Source organism: Strix aluco, chromosome 11 (assembly GCF_031877795.1).
Source record: "Strix aluco isolate bStrAlu1 chromosome 11, bStrAlu1.hap1, whole genome shotgun sequence".
Taxonomy (NCBI): domain Eukaryota; kingdom Metazoa; phylum Chordata; class Aves; order Strigiformes; family Strigidae; genus Strix; species Strix aluco.
Window position 1 is genome coordinate 825,063 of NC_133941.1, and position 7,429 is coordinate 832,491.

Below are 7,429 nucleotides of genomic sequence, written 5' to 3' on the forward strand. Positions count from 1 at the left end.
AAAGGGATACCAGCAACACATCTGAAGTGCATTTGTCCTTTTTTTTTTTTCTCCTCTGAAACAAAGCGAGGAAGAGACGCACCTCCTTTCAGAAAAAAGAAAACCAAAAACACATCCTAAACAGCAGCCTGTTGGCTGTTAACTGACTGCACGGTTCCACACCAGTTACCCAAACCTGCTCTCCAAAATATGTCCCCACCACATCTATTAATTACGCTGAAAACTCCTTCAATTATTTGAAACCTCGATTATCCAAAATTCTCCCCTTCTCCCCCATTATGTTCAGATAATTGAGGTTGTATGGAGCACACTCACAGCCAGTTAGAAGAGCAAGCATTATCTTTCAGCTGATACAACTATCAATAGCAAGTGTACAGCACATACTACAAAGGCTTTATTGTGCATATGTAGGGAGATAGAGATGAGATACGGTTCCGGGAGGCAGTTTGTCTAGTGGTTACAGTACAGAGTTGGGTGTCATGAGACCGAAGTTTTAATTACTACCTCTGCTACCGACTCTGTTACTCAGATAAACTGCTCGCTGTCTCTGCATGCCAGCATCCCACCCTGCAAGAAAAGGGCACGGTGAGAATTACCCACCTTTGTCAAGCACTTTGATATCCTTAGATAAACAGCTTTTTATGCGTAACTGCTGAGTATTACTGTCCATTTAATTGCATTTTTAAAACTCTTTGGAAAGAAAGGACTGAAAAAAATAGCCCAAAACCTTTGAGAGCCAGAACTTTGGCTGGCAGAGCCTGGCACGGAGTTCAGCAGAGTGGTGCTGATTTAAGGCAGGCCTGGCCCTTTAAGCACAGTTTGCCAACTGTAACGTGAGCGGCAGAACACGCTGTACCTGTGCTAGGTAGGAACTACCCAGTGCACATCCACACTTATTGCTGCAAAATCTTTGTGCCTTACCACAAACCCCTAGCAGTACTTGTTATCTGAACAAGAATAATATAGATTTCACTGAAATAATAATCTGTCTGTGCTCAGTATGCTTTGACCAAAGTCATTTTGTGCAGAGAGCCCCAAAACTTTCCCTATAGAACTGGCACCAGCGTGCGTCCTCCTCCCGGGCGAGGCCGAGCGCCGTACAGCACGCTGCACCGGGAAGGGAGCCAGAGGCAAAAAAGCACATCTTAAAACGTGGTGCCATTAATGCTCACACCACATAAAATGCACAAAGATAATAGAAAATAAAGGTCTTTGAATAACGATAAGCCTCCTGATTGCAGGTGAGGGACTACACAAGCTTGCTACAGAAAGCTGTAACTGCACGTCCAATACACCCGGATACAGTGCAGACATCTCTGTAATCGCCATCCCCAAACTCCTTAGGAGCAGGCAGAACACGACCCTGCGAGGTAAGGAGATGGCACCTGCCGCTCTGCTATCTTTCTGCTTTGTCTTATAAGTATCTGAAATTCTGTTTTAAGGCTTTTCCGTGCGGCGATTTCTGTAAATCACCCTTCTCGGCTGGAGTGCTGAGGTGAGGGGGGAAAAAAATCCTGCGCTCACTTAAAGCCTTTTATTTCTCTTGTAACATGGACATCTTGGAGAGCAGATTAGCCAAAGGAGAAAAAAAATAAAAAGCAAACGGTATTACTGGTGACCTAATCCTTCCTCTCAGAAAAAGAAAGGGGAGAGAAAGCCTCTTGTGATCTCCAAGGAGGAACTTGCCTTGTAAACTAGTCTCCTGTTTGAAACGGAAACAAGAATGTGAATCCTGATACGGAGAGGCTACCAAAGGCAGGGAACAGCTTAACAGAGCAGAGATTTTCCCTTTCAGTGCAACGCAGGGTATTACACAGGCCCTGCCTACGTTAGAAAAACAGGCAGCAAAAACTTAGCAGGTTATAAGATCCTTTGGCCACAAAGGCATCCAAATGCGGTTATTTTTATACACTAGGCAGGAGCGTAATCTGTGTCCAAGTTTATAAACTGTGGGCTTGTAGTTCATTAAAAGGATTCTGTTACTGGCTCCTCTCTCTTAGGTTATTGTATCCAACCCCCGCGCTATGCATTTACAGCCCTTTCAAACCTGCCCCTCTATAAAACCAGGAATGCTGCCCCTGCCTGCTCCTCCCCTTAGGGAATGGGGGCAATCAGTGTTAGATTAACTAAATATTTGAAGAAGGGACCCATTTTTACTGGCAAACATTATTTGGAATAAAAGTTTGAACTTCCTCAAGTGCTTAGATAAAAGACCACGAGGGCGAGCATGCTGGCGGGCACTGTCCTCCTCTTTTCAGGTAAGAAAATGGAGGTCTGGGGTAAGTCCATGGCAAAATTGAGAACAACCCCCCAAACCTCTTGATTTCAAGCCCACCCGGCGCCCTTTGCTGCACCAGGGCAAACAATCGGCCCATTGAGCCCTGTCCCCCCTCCAGCTTCAACCAGCTAAATCACTCCTCATAGCCAATTTACCAGATGAATTTAACTCCCCTCCTTGCATGCAGATACCCATGACCAGCCTGCTGCTCCCTCCATTTTTCATTGTCCAGAAATCCCCAGAGAGGTGAAGGTTTTTGCACTTTCTCTGAACTTCTCGCTCTGTTCGAGGAGCACTGTGGATGTGCTCAGAGCGCCGCCGAGGCATCACGCTTCTGTTCCCTTCGAGCAGAGGATCTGAGCGTCGCTGGCCCCGACACGTGGACACAACTGTCATGAAAAGCTTCCAGGAATACTCATGTGTTTACGTGCTTTTTTTTTTTTTTTTTTTACTCTCCAGGAGCACAGACACCAATGGAAACCTGAATGTCAAGGAATATATGCACACAGAATGTCATCATGGCAACAGCTAATCCATTTTTTCACTCCAGGTAGTGTCTTCAGACTTCTTTTTTGGCATCATTCCCCAGCTCCTATCCAAGTATCCAATGTCAATGGCTTCCTAAAACATGGTGGCAGATGCCATTCTGATAGGAAACCAAAAATTCCTTCCTGACCCAGCAGATTACGTCATGCCTCTGAAATGCAAGATCAAATCCAATCCAGCTACCTGCCCATCTCCAGACTCCCTATCAATTATCATTAGACACTAATTTGATTAAATCAGTATGTTGAAATTTTATTTGATTCCACCTAAGGAGTATAATTCCCACTGCGTGTTCTCTGTAACCCACTAATTTTCCAATGGAATGGGAAACACAGGTTGGGATTTGGAGGCTATTTCTTCTACTTGTTAACATGTGAGCTTAAAACCGCAGTAAAAAATAAATCCATGCAACTTGGTAGAATGAGACTTGCCAGTTTAAGAGAAAACGGCTTTTTACAGAATAACCCAGATGGAAAAAAAAAGTATACATTTAACTCTGAAACCTGAAGTGTTCTTTGAGGGAAAACGAATACATTTTAGCCTTAAAGGGATCACAGACTGCAATTATATAATTCTTGTCAACTGATGTTAAAGATAGGCTGGAAAGAATGTATGCTGAGGCCCTGCAATAAAACGAGCTCCTTTACTCCTTTCAAATGTTTGCAAGCCTTGGAGGTTATCCAAAGGTCGAATACAGGAAAAGTCTTGGTGAACAGAAAACATAATCATGAGCTTTTTTAATATGGGCTCTTTTTGTAATAAAATAAAATTATGGTAAGGGAAGGGAGGGCGGGCTCTGTCTCCTCAGATCTAGGGCCAGGGGGGCTGAGTTTTAATCAGACGCTGCTGTTCTCCCCTCCTCTCTCCTCCCCAGCCTGTCACTACCCAGAGAGAGAAGCCAGCGGAGGTGCACCGGGTGCATGGCCGAGGTGCAGAGACCCAAACCTGGCACCAAGACCCTGTGACTTTGCTTCAATACAAGGATGCCTTCCCCAAGAGGATCCAGAGAGATCTTCATCACCAGCCAGCAGGGCGCAGGGCAGCAGCAGACCCCCAACGCCCTCCCCTCCTGGTGTATTGGGGTCTGTCCCAGCAGAGCCCATTTCACACAGAGAACTGCTCCACACGATGCCGTAGCTGTTACAACGTGCTGCCGCTTCTGGGGTGCACCAGAACAAATGCTGTTTCCCACAGAAACACCACTGGAAGCTGGAAGTCAGGTATACGGAGAATATCACATCCAGCTGCAGCTACACAGGAGTTTAGGGATGGGTTGTCGATACTCGTACTGATTTTGGGGCAGAATCCAGGGCTGCAATCTTTACTCTTTCCAAAAGTGCTGTGGCTTCGCTCATGACCATCTGTGGTCAAGAAGCTGTTTTCTGTCTGACCTGGAGTACCCCGTGGCACTACCTAGACACCCAACCTGGGCTGCAGCAACAAATCACACACAGGCACTCCCGCTACCACCTGTGTTTGGTTCAGAAAGTTTCTATCCAACTATGGGTTTGACCCTGTCTCCCCAGGCTGCTAAACACAAGCCTGGAGCAGCAAACCATGAAGTATTTGGAAGGAATTAATGAAGCAGATATTTGCTGAAGGCATCAGGCACTTCCGAGTTGTGATCATCCTTCACAGGAAAACCTGGGAGACATACACCAAGACCGGCTTTATTCTAATCTGTAACACTTCACCACCATTTACCTCTCATGGTGGCTGCCCCATCACCCAACTCTTACTACAACACAGACTTGCCTATACCTCACAGACTAGGAAAACAATCTTACAACAAACTTACAAGTTTTGTCCTCTCAAAAATCAGAAGCCTGTTTTAAGGATCCATCTGCACTGCCCAGGGAATGTCATTCATGCTGACAAGTCCACCACTGTTCTCAAGATGTTCTTTCCCACTTCTTGAATTTCTTCTGGACTTCTTCTATCCTGCATTTCATCATTATCAATCTGGATGGAGAGACCTTTCCCATTCCCTGCTCCAGATGAATAAGCAGAATTAAAAAAAATCAACAAACTAAACAGAAAAAAGATTATACCTACCATTCCCATCTAGGCATAAACCCCACACTTCGGAGCTGGAGCAAGCCGCATAAACTGTCAAATGCACCTGCTCTGCTAGGATGTGAAACTAATTCACGTTAGCTGTGCTCCCATGGACCATCTCTTGGCCTACAGGCATGAAAACATCACCCCATATTTAGAGTAATTCTTTTTTTATATAATTTCATGCCAGTAGCATTTTTTTCTAACATGAACAGCACACTTTGCTCTCCTTCATCTTTGAGCAGGAGGTGCAGAGCTGCCATTTCACAAAACCAGGACACAAGGGCCTTCAAAAGACCATGAACACTACTGTGTGCAGAATATGGCATATCTTTATTTTTAATAGTATGGGCAGACACAAAAGAGGTGCAATTGGCAGCCCTGTTGCATTCCAGGAGTGGTCACAGCGTCAGGATACCAGCCCCCCGTTAGGTATGACCCAGAACATCACCTCTTCTTCATTTCATTTCATTTCACCTTTCCCTCTTTCACCCGATCCTCCTCCTCCTGCTGAGTGGCATTCCTTGGCTTTAGCCACGTGCTCCTCCTCTTCTCTTTGAGCTGAAAAGTCAAGAGAATAAATACATGAGCACTGGAAAGTAAGCTGCTGATATTTAAAAATAAAGGTCCCTATTCACAGGCTGGATTTAGAGAATTGTTTTGGCATGTGCCTAAATCCAGCTGATCTCCCCAAGACATATAACACGCTGAAACTCAAACAGAATTGAAGAAGCCCTTCCTGAGTGAAGCTACTTGCCCAAACCAGGGGCTAAGCTAAAACAAGATATCCTGCAGAAATGCCATGTACTTAGGACATCTCTGGGGCCCAGGAAACAGTGATAGCAGCAAGCTGACCCTACAAACCAAAATGAAATTAGAGCCTGGGGAGATGAGATCCAGATTTTCCTGAAAGCAGAGGTGGATGCTGCAGGCAGGCAGCTTTTCAAACGAGCTCCACACATGGGAACAAATATGTCCAAGGGCCTCACACCCAACAGGGAGCTGCTGGGTGCTGAACACATCTGAAAATCTGGCGCTCGGAGCGGGCACTGAGCCCTGGCAAACCCGACTCCCAGCCCTGCTGAAAATCTGTCACCACATCGTCAATGTTAAAAGACGGGTTTTTCAAATGGGAAAAGTGTGTTTATCACCCTCAGCAAACTCACGAACAACACAAGGCATAATTGCTCAAATGTCAAATAAAAATTCTCGTCTGAGTAAACACCATGCGTGGACCTTTTTTGATCCCCAAATATGAATGCTTTCGAACAGGATGAGCATGTGGCCAGCGGGGCTGTAATGGAGAGTGCTTTGTATCCTTCACTATACCAGGCGTGATAAAGTGCCCGCTATCATGAAAAAAAGCTCATCTGAAAGACAGAGGGAAACCAGATGGGAAAAGAGCACAAACTCTCAGCAGGAATTTCAGGGATTTTTTTGATTGTTTTCAATTTTTCCAAAATAAAGATCTCTCCCCATAGCTCGAGGCTAAGCAGAAAGATGGTCCCATCCACCTGAGGCACCCAGAAGACAAGGCTGAAGGGCCGGGTTTGGGCTGGAGCTGCAGCCTCCCAGGCCATCGGGGAGCCGTGGGCCCAGCCCAGGGGTGCAGGCACCCGCAGCCCCCTCACCCAAGTGGAGCCCCAGGCTGCCGGGGTCTCTACCTCAGCTATGGCTGATTGCAACACCTTGGCTACTTCTGCCATTGCAATCCTTTCTGCTGCCCGGGCCAACGCCTCAGTAACTCTTTCTGCCTCTGGGTTTTCTGCTGCTTCCACCGCTGTGGCTGTTCCTTCAGGAGCGAGCACCCTTCCACCCGGACCTACTCCCTCTCGGCTTTCCACCTTCCCTGCTGCCGCTGCTTTTCCTGCTCGGTCCCCCTTGGCTGGCGATGCTGCCGCGTGCTGCTCTGCCGCGGTGACAGCCAGCGGTTCCACGTCCCCTGCGAGGTCACCAGCGCCCGATGTGGCAGGAGACAGCACAGGCCCGCAGGGTCGGGGAGCTGGCCTGGATCCTGCGGGTAGAAACGGAGAGCGTGAAGCAGCACAACTATAAACAAGTGCATTTCCCAGCATCGTTGCAAGCGGACTGGTGACAGGTCCCGGAGCTGGCAGGAGCTGCTTTTCAACAGCCTGTCTTCTGTAGAGATGCAGAACAAGAGGCTGGGGCCTGGAGCAGCCGTGCAGTAGCACAGCTTTGACTCTCGCACCCCAGCCCCATGTTCTCCTGTGGGTGGCAGCTGCTTTCGCAGCCTGAACTGAGGCCAAGCACACAACCGTGTACCAAAACAACTTCAGTGCCTCAAATCAGGTGGTTTGTGTAGCAGAGACAAAGGGGAGAATAAAAGGAAGGTTGTCTCTTTCCCAAGATCTGTTTGCTTAATATCCCAGGAGAAAAAAAATAGATGTTTTCTCTACAGAGAAAACAGCATGAATTCCAGGGAACATACAAGTCAAATGTGGGTTTTTTTGAACTGTCATACCCTGGCGAACCTTCTACAAAAAGAATCCAAGGGACATCCCCACGGGCAGGGAACAGGCTCGAGTC

General features: G+C 47.1%; 1 long non-coding RNA gene across 1 annotated transcript; it reads left to right on the forward strand.

Annotated features, from left to right (window-relative positions):
* Positions 1-1,248: 1,248 nt before the first annotated feature.
* On the forward strand, positions 1,249-6,104 carry LOC141928481 (uncharacterized). The gene is made up of 3 exons (XR_012624772.1): positions 1,249-1,370; positions 2,738-2,828; positions 3,699-6,104. It is a non-coding gene; the product is annotated as an uncharacterized LOC141928481 (long non-coding RNA).
* Positions 6,105-7,429: the final 1,325 nt, after the last annotated feature.